This window comes from Prionailurus bengalensis, chromosome C2 (assembly GCF_016509475.1).
Source record: "Prionailurus bengalensis isolate Pbe53 chromosome C2, Fcat_Pben_1.1_paternal_pri, whole genome shotgun sequence".
In the NCBI taxonomy this organism is placed as follows: domain Eukaryota; kingdom Metazoa; phylum Chordata; class Mammalia; order Carnivora; family Felidae; genus Prionailurus; species Prionailurus bengalensis.
The window spans coordinates 13,599,031-13,618,423 of NC_057350.1; the positions used below are offsets into that span (position 1 = coordinate 13,599,031).

The 19,393-nt window shown below is 46.8% G+C and overlaps 1 protein-coding gene across 4 annotated transcripts in view; it reads left to right on the plus strand.

The window, feature by feature from the left end:
• Positions 1–19,393, plus strand: part of TIAM1 (TIAM Rac1 associated GEF 1) — a 395,179-nt gene that overhangs the window by 65,782 nt on the left and 310,004 nt on the right. For 3 of the 4 annotated variants that reach the window (XM_043593759.1, XM_043593753.1, XM_043593755.1), the window contains one exon: positions 14,303–14,351. The gene's annotated coding sequence lies outside the window, so the exon portion shown is untranslated. Of the gene's footprint in view, positions 1–14,302; positions 14,406–19,393 lie in introns of all 4 variants that reach the window. The other variant, XM_043593754.1, reaches the window with a different exon arrangement.

Here is a 19,393-nt window from a genome sequence, read left to right on the forward strand (position 1 = left end):
TAGAGCTCTGGATGAAGTTCTCATCGTGTCTAGATCCTTTCCTTGCCTCTGGCGGGTAAGGTAGTGAGTCAACAGCCATGCGGTGCTTTTGTTCTGGAGTCTGGACATAGGGTGGTTTCTTAAGGAGTCATTCATTTCAGAGTGCTCCCACCTCTTTAGCCCCGAAGTTCAGCCTCGTGGGCCACCACCAGCGAGCCTAGACTATCGGTAGGTAGAAGCAAGAAGAGAGGAAGAGGAGATGCGGAAGTGTGGTGGGAAGTGGCGAGTTCCCACCAGATGTGTTTTGTGTTTTATCTTTCTTTCTTTCTTTCTTTTTTTTTTAAATAGCGGCAGCTCATTGGGAGTCACCAGGCCAGCACAGTGTCTGTGTCCATGTGGCTCTGGACCGGTGTTTCAGTAGGACTGTACCGGAACCAGTCTCACTAATAAGCCTGGAATCCAATTTCCCCCAGCCTGGAGAAGCTGTGTGTGCCCCCTGGTAGTTCAGTGGGTGGCTGAGTGGGTGGCTGAGTGGGTGGCTGAGTACTCTTTGGCTTGGAAGAAACTCGTCACTTTTATTAGCTTTCATTGGTAAGTAAGTGGAGTTTCCCTTCCACTCCACTTAAGATCTTTACCGAAGATGTGCCTCTTTTCTCTCTTCTTCTTCTTGTGTATTTGACCCGCTATGAGTCACAACAGAGATTAAAAAAAAAAGTTAAAAAAAATTTTTTTTAACGTTTATTCATTTTTGAGAGAGAGAGACACACGGAGTGTGAGCTGGGGAGGGGCAGAGAGAGAGAGAGGGAGACACGGAATCCAAAGGAGGCTCCAGGCAACGAGCTGTCAGCGCAGAGCCCGACGTGGGGCTCGAACTCACGAACAGTGAGATCATGACCTGAGCTGAAGTCGTGTGCTTAACCGACTGAGTCACCTTGGCGCCCCAGTACAGAGATTTTTTTAATTAAAGAAGGTGGGATTTGCTGGGAGAGGACCTGGGTTGGACTCCTTGGCTGTCCTGTCCGGGAGTCCTGGGACTACAGGTAAGAGACCAAACCCTCAGGAGCCTTGGCTGCTTCCCTCGTGGTGGTGGTGGCATGAGATCGTAGTGGCAGAGCGATGTGGAGGGTGCTGTTGAGTTTTGAAGGGTGATAAGTAATCGCCTCTTCTCTTCCCAGAGTTTAGAGCCAATTGCCAAATGGAACAGAGAATCCAGACAGGTGGGAGATCACAACAGATAAAGCTGGTTGGAGAGCAGGCTTACAGGTGAGGGCTAAATGGGCTCGCTCACTGCTCTCCCCGACCTGCAGGGCCGACCGCCCCTGGGAACAGGGCAGAGAAGGAGAGGTGAGTCCTGACGATGATCAGCTCCAAAGGAGAGAACTCAGAAGGCTCGAGGCGTGCAATCTGTATTTTCTTCCAGTCCGCCAAGCAGGAAAGTCCTCTGAGTCCCTGGGAGGAAAGACTTGGGAGATGTTGAAAGAGAGCTTGTCTTACTTTCCTGGGGCTGCCATAATAACAAAGAACCACACGCTGGGGGACTTAAACAATGGAAATTTATTGTCTTTCGGTTCTGGAAGTCCGAGGTCCAGGTTTCTTCGAAGGCTTCTGTGAAGGACAGTCTGCCCCCACCCTTTTTCTGGCTTGTGGCTGTTTGCTCAGTCTTTGGTGCTGGTTGGCGTTCCCTGGCTTGTGGAATTGTCATCCTGACCTCCGCCTTTTTCTTCACCTCTCGGTGTTTTCTTACTTCACCCTCTCTTGCTAAACTTCCCCTCTTTTATAAGGACACTATTCTTATTGGCCTTATCTTAACTGATAACATCTGCGATGACCCTATTTCCAAATAAGATCACATTATGAGATATTGGGGGTTAGGACTTTGACATTTGAATTTAGGGAAACGCAGCTCAACTCAGAATTGAAGTCTAGGGGCATCAGGGTGGCTGAGGAGGTTGAGTGTCTGAGTCTTGGTTTCGGCTCAGGTCATGCTCTCACAGTTTGTGGAATTGAACCCCATGTTGGGCTCTGTGCTGATAGCGTGGCTTCTGCTTGGGATTCTCTCTCTCCCTCTCTCTCCGCCCCTACCCTTCTCGCTCGCTCGCTCTCTGCCCCCCTCTCAAAAACAGATAATAAATAAACATTAAAAAAAAAAAGAATGGTGATCTGGCTTTTTCCTTTCAGGGGAGTGGAGAGAGATTCTATCCCTTGTGAGGTATCCGTACCCAGTAGGTGTTGAGTGGTTGTCTTCTGTTATGGCCTAAGTTGTTTCCCCCGCCCTCCTATTCGTATGTGGAAGCCCTAACTCCTCATGTGACCGTGTTTGGAGATAGGGCCTTTAAGGAGATAATTATGGTTCAATGAGGTCCAAAGTGTGGGGTCCTAATTCAATAGGGATAGTGACCATATGGGAAGGGGAAGAGACGGGTGAGCTGCCCCTCTTTCCACGTGCATGTGCACAGAGGCAAGGCCGTGTGGGGATACAGTGAGGAGGCAGTGGACTGCAAGCCAAGGAAGAAGGGTCTCTCCGGAAGCCAACCCTAATGACACTTTGGCCTTGGACTTCCAGCCTCCAGAGCTGTGAGACCATACATTTCTGTCGTGTGAGGCCCATGCCTCCTTGCCCCCCCCCCCCCCCCCCCCCGTGTGTGGTACTTTGTACAGCAGGCCCAGTGGACTAAGACACTTTCCTTTCTTCCGAAGGTGATAGGCATGTGTGACTCCCTTTGCAGTAACGTTAGCATTGTTGAGGTCAGGCCTGGCAAGCCTGCATTTGCCCTGGCACGGGGCGGAGGCGGGGAGGGGGTGTCTCCTCTGTGTTACGTCCAGGCCCTGGGTTCATTTAATGGATTGGATAGCTAAGGATGAGAAAGCATAAGCAGTTTTCTCAAAGCCACTTTAGTAGATTAGGCAATGAACCTGAGGGTGCATCCCAGCGCTGTCAGAGCTCGCTTGGGTAAATCCAGGACAAATATATTTAATTCCTTATTTAAAAATGCAATTCACAGTGACAGGTGGATGTCATTGAGCAGCAAAGAGATGAAAAAAAGTGGGTCAGTGACACACCGCACTGTTTTGTCATAAATGTAGGTTAACTGACTTAATGGAAAGCCACAATCTAAGGGAAAGTGGTCTTGAAAAGCTGAAGCCCTCGAAAAATCTCCCAACTACCCACTTATGTCTAGGAGAGAGTAGTGCAGCTCTTTGAGCCTAAACCTTTTATCAGGAAATTCTTTTGTGCTGCCTTGTAGTTAAAACCATTGCTTTAATTTAAAATATATTTATTGGATAGTGATTATGTGCCTGGCTTCGTGCGAGGCATTAAACACCCAGAGCTAAAATGTATGGTTGCTGTCCTGAATTGGGTGACAATTTAGTGGGGCTGGTTAAATGGACGACACTATATTGTAGGTACTACCTGAGAGGGCAGAGGGAGGTAATTACAGCATTCAGGAGCACATGGGGGAGGGGGGGCTATATGTCACACAGACTGAGGGCAGACACCAGAGATGGCTTTCCTAAAAGAGGTGAGGCTTGAGCCGAGTTTGAGGCAAGAAGCCTGGGTTATTCAGTCAAATCTGAATAATGGTGTTACAGGCAGAGAAAATAGTAAGTATATCAAGATGGAGATGTGGGAAGCCAGCCCACTTGGAGACTGTGTGCATACAGATACTGTCCCTTCCTTTCATTTCTCCCCTTCTTTTCCTTCCTCCTTCTCTTTCTTCAGTGATGTTTTGGTAAGCTGACACTGCGGGGTGAATACAAAGGCCGGATTTGTAGTGTTTGCCAATTTCCGTGGTGTAAATACTCCTTCCATGGCTGATTCCAAGCTACCGACATGATGTTGAATGTGCCCCCAAATTTCTAAAGCCACAACAATTGATCACAACCATTCACAACAAATGGTATCATCCCATTCAGTCGACCGCTGCCTCCCATCCATCCATCCATCATCTATTTATCATCCATCCATCCATCCATCCGTCCATCCAACTATCCATTCTTCATCCATCCACCCATCCATCTACCCATCCATCATCCATCTATCCATCATTCATTATCCACCCATCTGTCTGTCCATTCATCCATCCATTATCCATTTATCATCCATCCATCCATCCTTCATCCATCCACCCATGCAACTACCCATCCCTCATCCTTCCATGCATTCATCTAGCCATTCATTGATGATTCATCATCTACCCATCTGTCTGTCCATCTATCCATCCATCATCTATCCACCATCTATAAACATCGTTTTAACTAAACAGAATCTGAGAAATAAATTACTTTATGGACTTTAGAGTTTTTTTTAGTCAAGTCTTCTCATATTATAGACAAGAAAACTGATACCTAGAGAGAGGAAGTGACTTTTTTTTTTTTTTAGAAGGGTTTATTTTGAGAGAGAGAAGCTCTGTTCTGTCATCGCAGAGTCCAATGTGGGACTCAATTTCACAAATCATAAGATCATAACCTGAGCTGAAATTAAGTGTCAGATGCTTAACCAACTGAGCCCCAAGGAAGTGACTTTATTAAAATCTATTTGTAGAACTTAGATTAGGACGATGGTCTTCAGAATTGAAGTCTGCAGCTGCTTCTCTTAAGTGAAGAAAGCACAATCTTGAATATAGCTTTGTAGTTTCTGAGTTGGAGCAGTGTGGAACCCATGTTGTACGCACTGCTGTTCTGTCATCCCTGCTTTTCTGTGACAGTCCTAACGCTCATCCAAGTGTTCCTGTTGTTCTTGTGTCTATAATTGCGGCTTCCCAGCAGGCTCACCGTCTCCTTCACAGGGGGTTCAAAATGTCCCTGTTGAAATTACATTCTTCTCCTAGTTTGTAGCACCGGGCTTCGGAATTTAATTTAGCAGTTGGTTTTCAGTCTTTGATGTTTCTGGATTTCACTGGCGTGTCTCTCTCTCTCTCTCTCTCTCTCTCTCTCTCTCTCTTTTGTGATCTGGATCTCTCTCCTTTGGGACTCCCAACTCACTGACCCATTTGTGGTTTTAACCAGTTGCTGCTCAGGGGCTCCATTTGTGTCACGCTGAATTTCCGTAACTGTATCTATGGGGTTGAAAATGTCTTTCCTCCTTGTTGGGCTTCTGGTGGGAACTTCCAGGGAGGTGAATAACTGACCCTACTTTTGGTGGTCTTTAAACTGGGGTGCCTGGGTGGCTCAGTCGGTTAATTGCCCGACTTCAGCTCAGGTCACGATCTCACACTCCATGAGTACGAGCTCCGCGTCGGGCTCTGTGCTGACAGCTCAGAGCCTGGAGCCTGCTTCGGAATCTGTCTCCCTCTCTCTCTGCCCCCACCCCCCTCACGCTCTGTCTCTCTCTATGATAAAATGAATAAACGTTAAAAAAAATTTAAATTGTTGTTAACTCTGAGACACTTGGGTGGCTCAGTTGGTTGAGTGTTCGACTCTTGATTTCAGCTCAGGTCATGATCAGGGTCATGAGATTGAGCCCTGTGTCGGGCTCCATGCTGAGTGTGGAGTCTGCCTAAGATTCTCTCCCTTTCCCTCTGTCCTACCCAGCTCACACAGGCACCGCCCCCCACCAATAAATAAATAAATAAAACATTTTAAATTGTTAACTCTGAGAGAGGAAGGGTCACTCTTCCTCTCTGAGAAGCTTTATTTTGAAATCAGGGACAGAGTGACTGATGAATTGAGTGCTCCAGAGGACTGTGTTGAAAACTAGCTTCTGTGTTGTAATGTTGAGTGAAAAGGGCAAGTTGCTGAGGTATGCATTACGATGCCACTTTTGTAAAAGAGAAACAGATTGGTGGTTACCTCTGGAGGGTGGTGGAAGGTGGAAATGAGCTGGAGAGAAATCTCTCACCTTTTAAGTTTATATGTTTCCGTATTGTTTAATTCATTTTTCTTTTTAATTATAAGCATGTCATCTAAAGCAAATCCGGACAAAACGGCCTGCTTATATTTTAATCAGGCTCATCTGGGCAACGGCGATAAACTTCCTGTTGCCTTCTTACCACGCTTTGCCATTTGCCCAATATAAACTTTACAGGTGCCTTAGTTTATAAGTTGTAGCGTAATAATTTTAGACACAATTAATTTTGATTGCTAGAGAGTTGCAATTGCACAGGTATTCAGACCTGTTCACTGTTCAATAAGGCCAGAATTTAAACCTAGGATTCCCTGTGTATGCTCCCTTCACCTAATAATTTTTACCAATTCTTTCCTAATGAGGTTAATCATCTACTCGAATGCATTGCCTGAGCTGGTCATTATTCAGGGCTTCCAACAGAGATTCTGAAAACCTCCTGGATTCATTCTGTGAGCTGACATAGGGCCATTATTTTCTTCCACCGTTCCTTGACTGTGGTGCTCTCAGCTGCCTTGGAAGCGGAGAGTCATTAGATTTCACTGGCTTCCCCGGAATAGCATCATGTTCCGTGATACCAACGCCCCTGCCTCCCCTCCTTTTTCCCCTTAGATGAACTTCTCTCGTGTACCCGGCAGTTCCTTCCTCATCTTTAGAATGTCCTTTAGCATCTCCATTCTCAAATTGGGAGAAGTAAATCGTGTCTCATCGCCCGTGGCGCCGAACATTTGAAAAGGCAGGAAGGTGTGGTTATTTACATGAAATCGATCACTTTGTAGCAGTCTGAACTGGGGGAAAAAATGTGACTTCTTACTCAGGCATTTGTGTGACCACACAGGTTGTCTCTCCCAGCTGTGTCTTATAAGAAGAATTTTCAGAAACCCATGGACCGCGTGAACGATATGTTATTGATACGAAGCACAGTTGTGTTTATGCCAGTTTCGCAGTCTGTGGGACCTCTTTTAAGTTGTTAGGTTGAATTATATGAATTGTCAAACTGAGCTACTAAAAGGGCAGTTTCATCCAGTTCCACCTAAGGGAGCCTCTTTGCTGAGTTGTAAGACATGGAAAATACGTGTCTACATTAGGAGAGGCACGGGATGACCATGCTTTAAGGAAACTGGGCATCCTTTTTTTTTTTTTTTTTATTTGAATCTGTCTCTCCTGGTTAGTGTTCACTTAGTTGACACTTGCTTGTTGCCTCACTAGCTTTCAGAAAGTATCCAGAACAGAATTGGTTGCCTAGCAACATGCTCCAGCCCAGGAGGGTTGGAGAATGGGTCAGTGATTAACAATTATGTACAATCAAGTTTAAAAATGCATAGCAGCCGGCAACATTCATGCTCTGACCACCAGAAAAATCCCAGCATTCCGCGGGCCCGGGTGTGTGGCTATCGTACGTGAATTTATTGCAGTTGCGGTCTGGACCTTATGGTTGCAATCCAGAAACACTTTGCTCTGGACTGAAATGGGCGGCTGGTGTCCCCCTGAGCATCGGTCCGTTTTGCGGAAGGCATCTGACACCCATCGTGCGTTTGGCTGCCTATCTGGACGCTCATCCCCTTGGAAAGTGAAAAGAGAAGGCGAAGAATTTGGATATTTATGATTGTTGTCATCTCAACAGATTTGGCCCCTATTAGTGAATCTGTAATTTGCCAAAGAACAAGTACACACAAAATCAGTGACTGCGGCCCACTCAGCCCGGATCATTCTTTCAAGAATTACGAATGCTGTGCAAACGTTCTCCCTGAAACGGCCCCAGCCCTTAATCGTTTCTCTTCCTTCCGTTCCAGCAGAAGAGAAGACAAATTTTGCCTAATTCAGTCCTTACTTAATCTTTCTGTCAGCACAAATATCGATGGTGTAAATCCCGAAAGCAGCAGTAAAGCCAGGAGGCATTTTTATAACTCTGGCAAAGCTAATAATGCACATTTCTTTGTTGAGAATCATTGACTTTAATTGGCTAATCAATTTTTAGGCCCTCTCCATTTGTATTTTGTTTAATCAACAAAAATAAATCGCCCTGCCAACCTTGAAAGTGCCAAGTCGGAGAACAGTGGCAGAGACTTCGTTTGTCCTGCCCAAAGTGCTTCCCAATAGAAACGTCTTAATTGAAGATGATTTATATTCAGAAGCGTGGATGTTTTATCATTTGTCTGAAGAAGGAAAAAGCTGTGTAAGCAAGCAGAATGCAGCCGTTTTAGGCATTGTTTTTGACATTTATCTACTCTCTTTATCCCTCAGACGTTTCCAGAAAAACGACCTCTCCGCGTCCTTCTCGCTAGTGATTCAGGCTTCAGCTCCTGAAGCACTTGTCAAGGGTTCTTCATAACCTTTGCTTGCTGTCGGTTTTTGTGAGAGGACTTCCTCCCGGGTTTTACTGCCCGTGACTTGTGTCTCTGGGCCTTTGGTGGGAAGTGGCTGACGTGTCGGGGCTGGAAGACAGACCCCATTCACCTTCCCCCGGGAAGGGGGCCGCTGGCTTGCTTTGTCGGCAGGAAGACCTCAGTGGCCATGGCGGGCTGCGGGGTCTCGGGGCACAGGAGCTTTGATGTGGGCCGGTGACAAACTTCCCTGAGAGTGGCAAGAGGTCAGGTTTTGCTTTTGCTGCCTTCTCTTCACTCTGGGGAAGGAGGACAGGTGACAAGAAGTAACGTTTATTTAATGCCTACGTCATGCCTTCTCATTTCTCACAACAACCCCGTGTGGTAGCGGGACCCCATTTTTCTGGTGAGGAAGCCGAGGCTCAGAGGGCGTTAGCAACGGCTTATATGTGGAGCGCCTGTGGTTGGAATCTCTGTTTCCAGACGTCTTCCCATTTCACTGGCTGCTGGAAGCTGGAAAAGATGCCTCCTCCCAACAGTGTCACTAACCCGGGTTTTCCCCTGCGGGGCTGCTGGGGTGCAGGTACCAGAGTGTGATGGCAGCCAGGTTGTTGACTCTTTTCCAAGAGATTCCCTTAATCCCTACTCGCCTATTAGCTACTGCTCCCCTCCTTTTACAGAGGAGGAAACAGAAGCAAAGAGTGTTTGGGGCATTGGCTCAAGGTCACTTGGCTAATATCTGGGGACACCAGGATTTGAATCCATGTAATCTGACCCAGCACCCATGCTCAGAGGAGTCACCTTGTACCTTGTCTGTTCAGCATTGTCCAAGCCTCCCATGTAGGGAGAAAGCAGTAAGATGAAAGAGGAAGGGAAAACAGTGTAGTTTGATAGAACTTGCTTCGGACAGTAGAGACCATTGATGTACCAGTTGCCTTCATTCTGGGCTCATTCATTGACCTTCGGCTGTTCTGGGTTGCCCTTTCTGCTGCCTTTTCTCCATTCTGAGTTGCCTTTTAGTGCCTCTGCTAAAGTCCCATCCTCCCCGGGTCTCTCTTCGACTGATGGGAGGCCAGCTGGTCTCTAGAGGCCACCAAGAAACCAACATCATGACCCCCCAAGTTATTCTATGGGCAAAAGCCTGAAATAAACCCCAGGAACCAATGTGATGCAATTTAACAATTTCTGTAAGGAATTCGTTCTAGGAACCCGGTGCGATGGTAAAAACCCAGCCTCTGGCCGAAGCCCTGTGCTGTTTTTACTGGGGCTGTAGCTACTCACTCGGCAGCCCTGAGCCACAGCATCCTTGGGTACCAAGGGTCAAGCGGTCCCTGTTTCGAGGTGGAATGTGGAAGAATGTTCACATTGGGAGTGGAAAGCCCTGCAGCAGGTCAGGTCGGTTAATATAATGATGGTGATCATAACCTGCAGAGAACAGTTTCTGATGCCAAGACCTGTTCCAAGTGTTTTGCACGTATTAACCAGTAATTTTCCAGCAATCCCATTAGGTAGATGCTGTAATCTTCATTTTACAGATGGGAAAATCGACAGGGTTAAATGTGCACGTGTAGCGTAATTTTAGGAACATTAACATACAAAACACATCTGAGAATCAAGGACATATGGTGCTTGGCTCGTGGACTGGTGGAGCCAGTGTTTGGCTACTCTTTGGAGCACAGATGCCTCCTTATTAGATGGGCCTTGGAAACTAGCTTAAATGTGCGGGGCAATACCACAGCCGGCATTTATCGAGTTATTACTGTATGCCAGGCTCTATTTTAAGAACTTGGCATGAATTGTTGTTAATCCTCACAGAAAGGTAGCTAGTATGATCATGATTATACCTGTGTCGTAAATGGAGGAACTAAGTCAGAAGGGTAGTTTATCTTGCCCGAGGCCACCCAGTCAGGACACGGCAAGGCCAAGAGTCAGCTGAGGTCATCGGGCTCCCGAGCTGGGCTCTGAATCGCAGCAGCTCCTGCCTCTGAGCTAAGACCCCAGGTACAGTTGGCAAAGGGGTGGTGGCAGAGGGGATGGACACAGTCACAGGGCTCCGTGTGGGTTAGAGGCTGTGTGGTCCCGGTCAGGTGCCCTTGCCCACGTGGCTTGTCACATTTTTGGGGCATCCGCTGTGGAGTGGAATGGAGGTTGATTTTACCAGTCTTCTGTAGGCTTCTGTTTGGTTGCCAAGACCATCCCAGTGGGGAAGGAAATGAAGGAGAGCTTTGATATGACTTGTAAAACATACCTGGGAAGGCATGTCCTGAGTCTCGGATGCACATCATCTCCCTGACCCCCACAACAACCCAGTGAGGTTCCCACTCAATGGTGATCGCCATGTCGCAAAGGGGGGAGTAGTGGCCTGGGGAGGGCCAGCTACTATTCTTGTATCCTCAGGTCACACAGCAGGGGGGTGGGCAGAATAAGGTGAGGACTGACCCCATGTGGGGGCTCTCGGGGGGGGGGGGGGCTGGGATGGGGCATCAGCTCCGCTAGTCAGCTGCTTCTTCCCTCCTGTTGTGCTGCACCCACGCTCTCCTGCTCTCCCTTGCCTCCGTGTCCCGAGCTTTTCAGAACAAAAAGAATGAGATTTTCCACCGCCCGGAACTGTTTTTGCTACTGCTTGTGCATCTGAGCACCTGCTGGGCTGATGAGCTTTTGAAATGTCACTTGGCTGTTGGGAGGGAGCTGTGAGTGATTGGCGGGAACACACCATCCCAGCTGCCTCCGAGGGGTGGGTGGTGGCGGGTGGGAGTGCGATGGTTCCCAGGCCTTGGTAGGGGGAGGTGGCTGTGTTTCTGCTCATGCAGCTGGCACAGGTACCCATCGCCTGCCGGGTCATTTTCTTCTCTTGGGCAGATGGAGGCCGTTTCTGTGCCGTGTTGTTCTTAACAGTGTTGGCTCTGCGGTTTTGGGTCACCTTTTGAGAATACAGTTGAAATTTCGACCTTTTTCCTCCCCGGATTTTGCTTTTCAGAAAAATGCGCGTGTACATTTATAGGCGATTCTGTGTGTAAATTCTGGATTTTCACTGGCACTCTTAAAACCAGAGGCTCCTTGGCCGTATCCTACCCTCCATATTCATACCGTGAAATCTGGTTCAAGAGTTGGGTATTCTTCCCTCCTCCCCCGCCCCAGTTGAGGGCAAGAATGGAAAATTAAATTTTTGATTTCCTGCCCCTTTTCCCTTTCCATTGTAGTTAGTCAGAGGCCTGGCGGGAAAATATACGGCACACTCAGGTGACAGAAGAAGGTTGAGTGAAGCCGTGTCATGAGGTCGGGAAGCAGAAAGGGTGCGTGAGGTGCGGGGGCTACCTGAGGAAGCCCCTCTGTTTTAACCTGTTCGGACTGCTGTAACGATACCACAGACTGGGAAACTTTCACGTGGCAGAAATTTCTTTCTCGCACTGCTGGAGCCTGGGAAGTCCAAGGTTATTAAGGTGCTGCAGATTGGGTCTGGTGATGGTCCACTTCCGGGTTCATAGGTGGCGGACTTTTCCTGTGGTCTCGCATGGTCGGAGGGGTGAGGGAGGTCTTTGGGGTCCATTTTATAAGGGCACTCATCCCGTTCATGGGGGCTCTCCCCTCCCGCCTCATGTCCTGATCACCTCCCAAAGGCCCCACCTCCTAATATCACACTGGGGGGTTGGATTTCAACATATGAATTTGGGGGGACATATTCAGTCTATGACACCGTCCAACCCCTAGAACTAAGGACAGGCAGGGAGGGTTCCTCAGAGAGGCTGTGCCCTGTGGTGGAGAGACTTCCAGGCAACCCTGTAGAGAGGAGGCGGGGGAGGGGTGAGTGTGGGTACCTGTTCCTTCCTTCTTTTTTTTTTTTTTTTTTTAATGTTTTTAACTTATTTTTGAGAGAGTACAAGTGTGGGAGCGGCGGGGGGACAGAGGATCTGAAGGAGGCTCTGTAGTGACGGCAGAGAGCCCGTTGTGGGGCTCGCGCTCACGAACTGTGAGCTCATGACCTGAGCCGAAGTTGGACCCTCAACCGACTGAGCCGCCCAGGTGCCCAGTGCTCCTTCCTTCTTTACCCTCCTCTTCCGCTCCTGGCTTCTGTGGTTAGCTCCCAAGGGACCCGAGGGCAGGGGAGCCTGGTTGATGCAGATCATGGAGGTCAGCCTCCCAGGGCACGGATCCCAGCGGACAACCATGGGACATGAACAGGATGTTTAGCGCATTACTCTTCAGATGTTTCTGTCCAATAGATGGCACTTTTGAGGCTGCAAAGGAACAGCTTTGTCATCCTGAAGTGCTCTCCTCGGGGACTGGACGTCATGGGAAGTTGCATGGCTTGTGCTGTGAAGGTTTCGTGATCCTGTTCATGATTGGAAGCGTCCTGGTTTTCATCCAGATGCTTTTAAATCCAGGCTTTTAGGTTTTGTTTTTGTTTCTTCCCTATTTTATTCGTATGCCTGTTATTACAAGGCTACTTTGAAAGGCTGCATTGCGACTCACGATGATGAATCAATCCGCCTCATTATCACAGGGAATTATATATAAATCACTCTCATGGCGTTATGTTCAAAGGTAGTTTTCTCTTACGTGATAGCTGGATGTAATGAAACGGGCATTTCTGGATTTTGCAGAACAGAGAGATTATATGCAGGGAAGCAACTGAGAAGTTAAAAAGCGTTCGGCAGGGTCAGGTTACTAGCAGGTGTAAGTCACACCCCCAAGCTTGGATCTAGGAAGTCTGGGATCTGCTTCCGGCTCCTGCTCCCGCGTTGTGACCTTGGACAGCATCTCTAGGTGTCAGCAAGAATCCTGCTAAGTCAGTTTAGAGAGAACCCCCACCCTTGGTATATGAGTACCTTGGTATGCAATGCCTGGTCACCCTGGGCTGCCTTCAGCAGGAATCCTGTTTTCTCTTGGTTTAGTAAGGACCCCCACCCTTGCTGTGTCTGCTGAGTAGTGACCTCCTCAGTCTGCTTGTTTGTTATAAGTCCCCAGGTGTCTTTGCTGCACTGGGATTTGCACCTCATCTCTCTCCTCTATTGCAATAGCCCTGAATAAAGTCTTTCTTACCGTTTTTTAACAAACATCAGAATACTTTTTTTTTTTTTAACATTGCCACCCCATAAAACCTTGGAATTGTTTGTGATCCTCAGGGACTTCCAGTCCAACCCACCCAGTGTTGAGAGCCCAGCGGGTCCCATGGTGAGGAGCCTACTACCCTCTCGTGGGCTGGTTCTCAGTGTTGAGATGCCTCGCCTCAATTTCAAGCTTGAAACTTACCTTCAGTTTTCCTCATTGATCTCAGTGTCGCCTTTCCTGGGAATCTGTTAACTCCCTCATTAAGGGAATAAATGAGCTTCGTAAAATTTTAACCATCGTAATGAAAATAAATTTGTTTTATTTATTTTTTTATTTCAGAGCAAGAGAGAGAGTGCACAAGCAGGGGGGAGGCAGAGAGAGAGGGAGAGAAAGAATCTTAAGCAGGCTCCACACTCAGCGTGGAGCCCAATGTGGGGCTCGATCTTACGATCCTGGGATTGTGATCTGAGCTGAAATCAACAGTTGATCGCCTAATCGACTGAGCCACCCAGGCACTCCAATGAAAATAATTCTAAAGTAGTGTTTATAGTGACCTTCTTGCTTTTTTTTTTTTTTTTTTAATGTTTATTTCTGAAATGGAGAAAGACAGCACAAGTGGGGGAGGGGTAGAGAGAGAGGGAGACACAGAATCTGCAGCAGGCTCCAGGCTCTGAGCTGTCAGCAGGGCTCGAACTCACAAACTGTGAGATCATGACCTGAGCCGAAGTTGGTCACTCAGCGGACTGAGCCACCCAGGTGCCCCACCTTCTTGCTTTCTTTATAACAGGACTCGGAGCCTGGCTGGAACATTGTTGCCAACTCTGGGATATTGTTACTATAGGAAGCTGCTCCAGGGTGATGGCCCTGGGGGTTGAGTCCCTGGGGACTCTGTCTTTGTTATAAACTCCTGGGTGGCTCAGCAACTGTGCTTCTACTTCTGAGTGCTCTGCTGTTTTCCTCTGCCATTGGTTCTTGATGATGCCTTGTTTAGATACCGTTTTATAAGTGACATGCTTCTTTTTCTTTTATGGAGTAAAGTGCATGGGGCTTTTTGAAAGCTGTTTGTCACCCAGAAGTATTTCTTTCTTTCTTTTTTTTTAATTTCCAGATGGCTGTGTTCCAGATATTAACATTATCAGAAGCCTGACCTGCACATGGTGAGCAGTTTAACTCGCCTACATGCTTTGAAGGACTTTCGAGGTGCATCAAGGGTATATAAATCCATTTGCTTTTTCATTTATTTGTTTATCATATAGCCCCTAAATCTGTGCCTGGTGTTTTGTTGATTTCCACTGTCTATTTTTTCTGCATCATCGCATTTATGGGTATCTTTGAGAAGCAGTGACTTCCATAGGATTAAAACAACCAAAGTCCTTTGCTTGAAGGAGAATTTTAAGGTGCAGATTTAAAAAGGAAATCAGATTTATTTATAAATATGTCACTATGTGTCTGAGAAGATAACATTCTTTTTGTTAAATATCAGCGTACTGTATCACATGCAAAAAAAAAAAATCACTCAGTATCACTTAATATTCACGTTCAGATTTCCCTGATTGATAAATGTTCTTTTCACAGTTAGTTATAAATCCCTCAGGGTAATCAAAGGATTTAAACAAAGTCCACAAATGGCATGTGGTTGATAATGCCTCTTAAGTCTCTTTTTATATGTAGGCTTCCTGTCCTTGATTGTTTTCTCTTGCAATATATTTGGTCAAGAAGCTGGATCTTTTGTCCCGTGGAGTTCTTCACGGTATATAAGTATATATAGACTTTGCTGCCAGGATCCCAGTGTTGTCATTAAACATTTTATTGTCTTCAAAATGTCTTATAAACTAAAGGCTTTATTAGATTCAGATTTGTATTTTTGGGCAACAGTATTGCATACATGATAATGTAACTTTATCAGGTGACATATTTTGTATCTTTTCTGAAATGTTAATATAGGCAGGTGCTGTTAATCTGATCATCCTTCATTAGGGTCCCCATCAGCTTTTTCCCTCGTGGTTTCGGCAGCTGTTGGCGGTCCATAGCGGATGCCTAGACTCAGTTTTCATTTAGGGTGTTTACAGAAGGGTGATAATCTCATTCTGTCATTTCCTCTGCCTTTATTAGCTGGAAAGTTTTATAAAGAACTTTGTTTCAATCTTTTAAAAAAATTGCCTCAGGGTATGTAGTTTGTATATAAAAGGCAGAATGCTGGCTTGATTTTTTTCTTTCCTTCACCAGAATAATGAATCGATTCCATATTGTCCTTCAAAGATGGTCAGTGAGTTTTTAAGGAAAGATATTATTGCAAACTCTTAGATTCTTTATGTATTTGACATTGGAGCCGGGATGTGGTTAGAAACAGTAGCTTAAAAAGGCCTCTGTTTTTAGATGTATACATCTACTTAATGAACACTTCTAGATAATAAGAGAAAGGAGGGAAGGGAAGATGTGGAGTGAAAAAGGAAGAGACAAGAATTTATAAGCATGATTAAATAAGGATGAAAGAAGGATAAAAAATAAAGGCGTGGGGCGCCTGGGTGGCTCAGTTGGTCAAGCGTCCAGCTCTTGGTTTCGGCTCAGGTCGCGATCTCACGGTTCATGAGATGGAGCCCCAAGTCGGGCTCTGTGCTGACAGCGAGGAAACTCTTTGGGATTCTCTCTCCCTCTCTCTCAGCCCACCCCTCCCCCCGTTTCCCCCCGCCCCACTTGCACACGTGTGTGTGAGCAGGCTCTCTCTGTCTCTCTCTCAAAATAAACAAATAAAACAGGTTTTATTTATTTATTTATTTTTAAAATGTTTATTTGTTTTTGAGAGAGAAAGAGAAGTGCAAGCAGGGGAGGGGCAGAGAGAGAGGGGAGACAGAGCATCCGAAGAAGTCTCTCTGCTGACAACAGCCAGCTCGACACCGGGCTCAACGCGGGGCTCGAACTCATGAAATGTGAGATCATGACCTGAGCCAAATTTGGACACTTAACCAACCGAGCCACCCAGGCCCCCAATCAATAAAACATTAAAAGAGAGAGAGAGAGAGAGAGAGAGAGAGAGAGAGAGAGAGATGCTAAAAATGAGGAATGGAGGGGACAAAAAAGGAATCGTCTAAGATACTCCAGGGAAGATAAACAGAAGGGAAGTAATTTATTCACCAAGTGCTTTTTTACTACTTTTTTTTTTTTACTACTTTACTTTTTTACTACATACCTTTCTCAGTTCTAGATGCTGAGGCCAAACCTCCTGCCCTCACCGAGCTTACCTTCTAGCGTGCGTGAAGTCTGAAGTCACGGACGAGCACGTCCGATGGTGACGGACAAGAGCAAGGAAGTGTGCTAGAGCATCCTGGAGGTGGGGTTGGGGGATAGGGCTGTAATTTTCATAGGATGATCAGGGAGGATCTTCCCATGAAAGACAGGATGATTGAGCAAAGACAGGAAAGAAGTGAGGGAGGACGCCAGGTGCCTTTCTGGGAGAGAAGGTTCCAGGCCGAGGCAAGAGAAGTGTGGAAGCCCCGAGTTGCAGCTGTGTCCCGTTGTGAGAGGAACACTGGCGTGTGAGAGGAACAGGAGGAGGCCGTTACGGCTGTGACAGCGTGAATGAGCAGGAGAGGACTGAGGGGGCGATTGGGAGACACTCGACAACGGGGGGCTTGTGTGGGTTAGGCTCCAGATTGCACAGGGCCTCGCAGGCCATTGGAAGGTCTTCGGGGACCATGGATGGACTTGATTTCACTCACTTTATACCATGAGAATAGACTGTTTGGGGGGCCAGGATCAGGGCAGAATCAGCAAGACGAATTAGCAGGTGGCCGTGACCAGCATATGGGTGATGGAGCTGGTGAAATACAGCCAAATTCTGGATACATTTTGAAGGCAGAGCTGACGGGATTTGCTGATGGATGGGGTGTGAGGTGTGAGGGAGGAGGGAGGTGTCCAGGAGGGACAAGAGCCACATGTACTTGGGGGACGAGCGGTGGTGTCGGTGGACCTTGGCTGCTCCAGGCAACCTGGGCCCTTCTTGGCCGTGTGGCAGGAGTTCCAGGCCAGCAGTGGGAAGGAAGGCTTGCCTATGGATCTCCATTCTTGAGGAGTTTATGAGTGGCTGGATGGGTCATTCCATGGTGGCCAAGTCACCTCTTTTAATTCAGTGGCCACCACCTGTACCCCTGGCCCTGGCCTCGTGCCAGCCACAAAAGCGGCCAGGGTTTGAGGAGGTCACGACTGAACCTCTAACAGATGCCCAGTTCAGAGGACAAGCCCCGTGATAGAGGAGAATCTGCTTCTGTGAGGGAGAACCCCTTGGATCCGGAGAACGAAGGTTGTTGAGGACCGATTCCTACCGCGTGCGTCTAGACTTGGTTTTGGTCTCGGAAAAATACTTCTGGGCGTGATGGGAAGAACCCTCTTGGGCTCAGCGTGTTGGTGGGTAGTTTCAGATCACCCACACGTCTTTGCTCGTTCCTCCCGCTTTTCTTTTCTTTTTAATTTTTTTTTAACGTTTATTTATTTTTGAGACAGAGACAGAGCATGAACGGGGGAGGGTCAGAGACAGAGGGAGACACAGAATCGGAAGCAGCCTCCAGGCTCTGAGCCATCAGCACAGAGCCTGATGTGGGGCTCGAACTCATAGACGGTGAGATCATGACCTGAGCTGAAGTCAGACGCCCAACCGACTGCGCCACCCAGGCACCCCTCCTCCCGCTTTTCTATAGGGGTGTCTGAAGCGTACTATTCCACCCGTCATTGCCAGCACGCTGAGCACTGGGCCAAGGGGAGGCAAATCCTCACCCCCAGGCCTGGTTTCTTGTTTGTTTGTTTAAATTAAGTTTTTAATTTTAATTCCAGTATTCTTAACATACATTGTTATATTAGTTTCAAGTGTACAGTATAATGATTCAACACTTCCATAAGCTACCCAAGTGCTCATCATGACAAGGGCACTCCTCACTCCCCGTGACGGGGAGTATTTCACCCCCCACCCCCCCACCTCCCCTCTGGTGATCATCTGTTTGTTCTCTGCAGTTAAGAGTCTGTTTCTTGGTGTGTCTGTCTGTCTGTCTGTCTCTCTTTTTATTTTTGTTTTCCTTTGCTCGTTTGTTTTGTTTCTTAAATTACACACGAGTGAAATCATATGGTATTTGTCCTCCTGTGACTTATTCTGCTTAGCATTGTACTTTCGGGCTCCCTCCATGTTGTTGTAAATGGCAAGATTTCATTCTTTTTGATGGGTGCATAATATTCCATCACATACACCTTGTCTTCTTTATCCATTCAGGCAGAGTCGAGTAACTGCCTGGACAAAACCTGAAATAGTTACTCTTTGATTCTTTACAGAAAGAAAGTTTGCTGACCCACGGGCTAGAAAATAAGTAGAGGATGAAAAAGGCTGTCGGGGGATGGAGCATACAGAAATGTTCCTCGTCAGTCGCTTGAACGCCGCTCAGCCTTAGTGTGTGTGAATGTGAAATTCCATACCTCACAAATTGTGGCTTAACGTTGTTAATATTTTACTTTTTTTTTTGTTCGTTCTTCTACAGGTTAGATGATGTTATTTTTATACTTAATAGGAAATACAATTCAGCACGGGCAGGTTCACATTTAATATTGGTGTCATTTTACCGGGCAGATGGTTGTATATATTAGTATTCAGTTAGTATTAGTATGGAATATTAGTGTTGAACCTTCCGTAATCCCAAAGTTTAGCATTTAAGTCCTGATTTGCCATTTGGTCCTCCTTGGATAGTAGAAAGTTTCTCTCCCATATGAGTGTATTAATATTGTGTGGTTTGTTTTGTCTTTGTGTGATCAAGAATTCTCCATCCCCGAGGCGCCTGGGTGGCTCAGTCGGTTAAGCATCCAACTTCAGCTCAGGGTATGATCTTGTGGCTTGTGAGTTCGAGGCCTGTGTCGGACTCTGTGCTGATGGCTCAGAGCGTGGAGCCTGTTTCGGATTCTGTGTCTCCCTCTCTCTGCTCCTACCCCACTCACACTCTGTCAATCTCTCTCTCAAAAATAAACATTAAAAAAAGAAAAGAATTCTCCATCCTTTTAGTAAATGCAAGGGTTTTCAAAATAAGTAGACTTGCACTTTCTCCCCCCTAAATGGGACTTAGTTTTATCTAAGTTGTTCCTTTTGTCTTTTAGCTATATTGTGTGCTGTGTTATTCTGGAAGGCTATGGGATTCTTCATGTAAGAAAAAAAAAAATAAAAGAAGGAAAT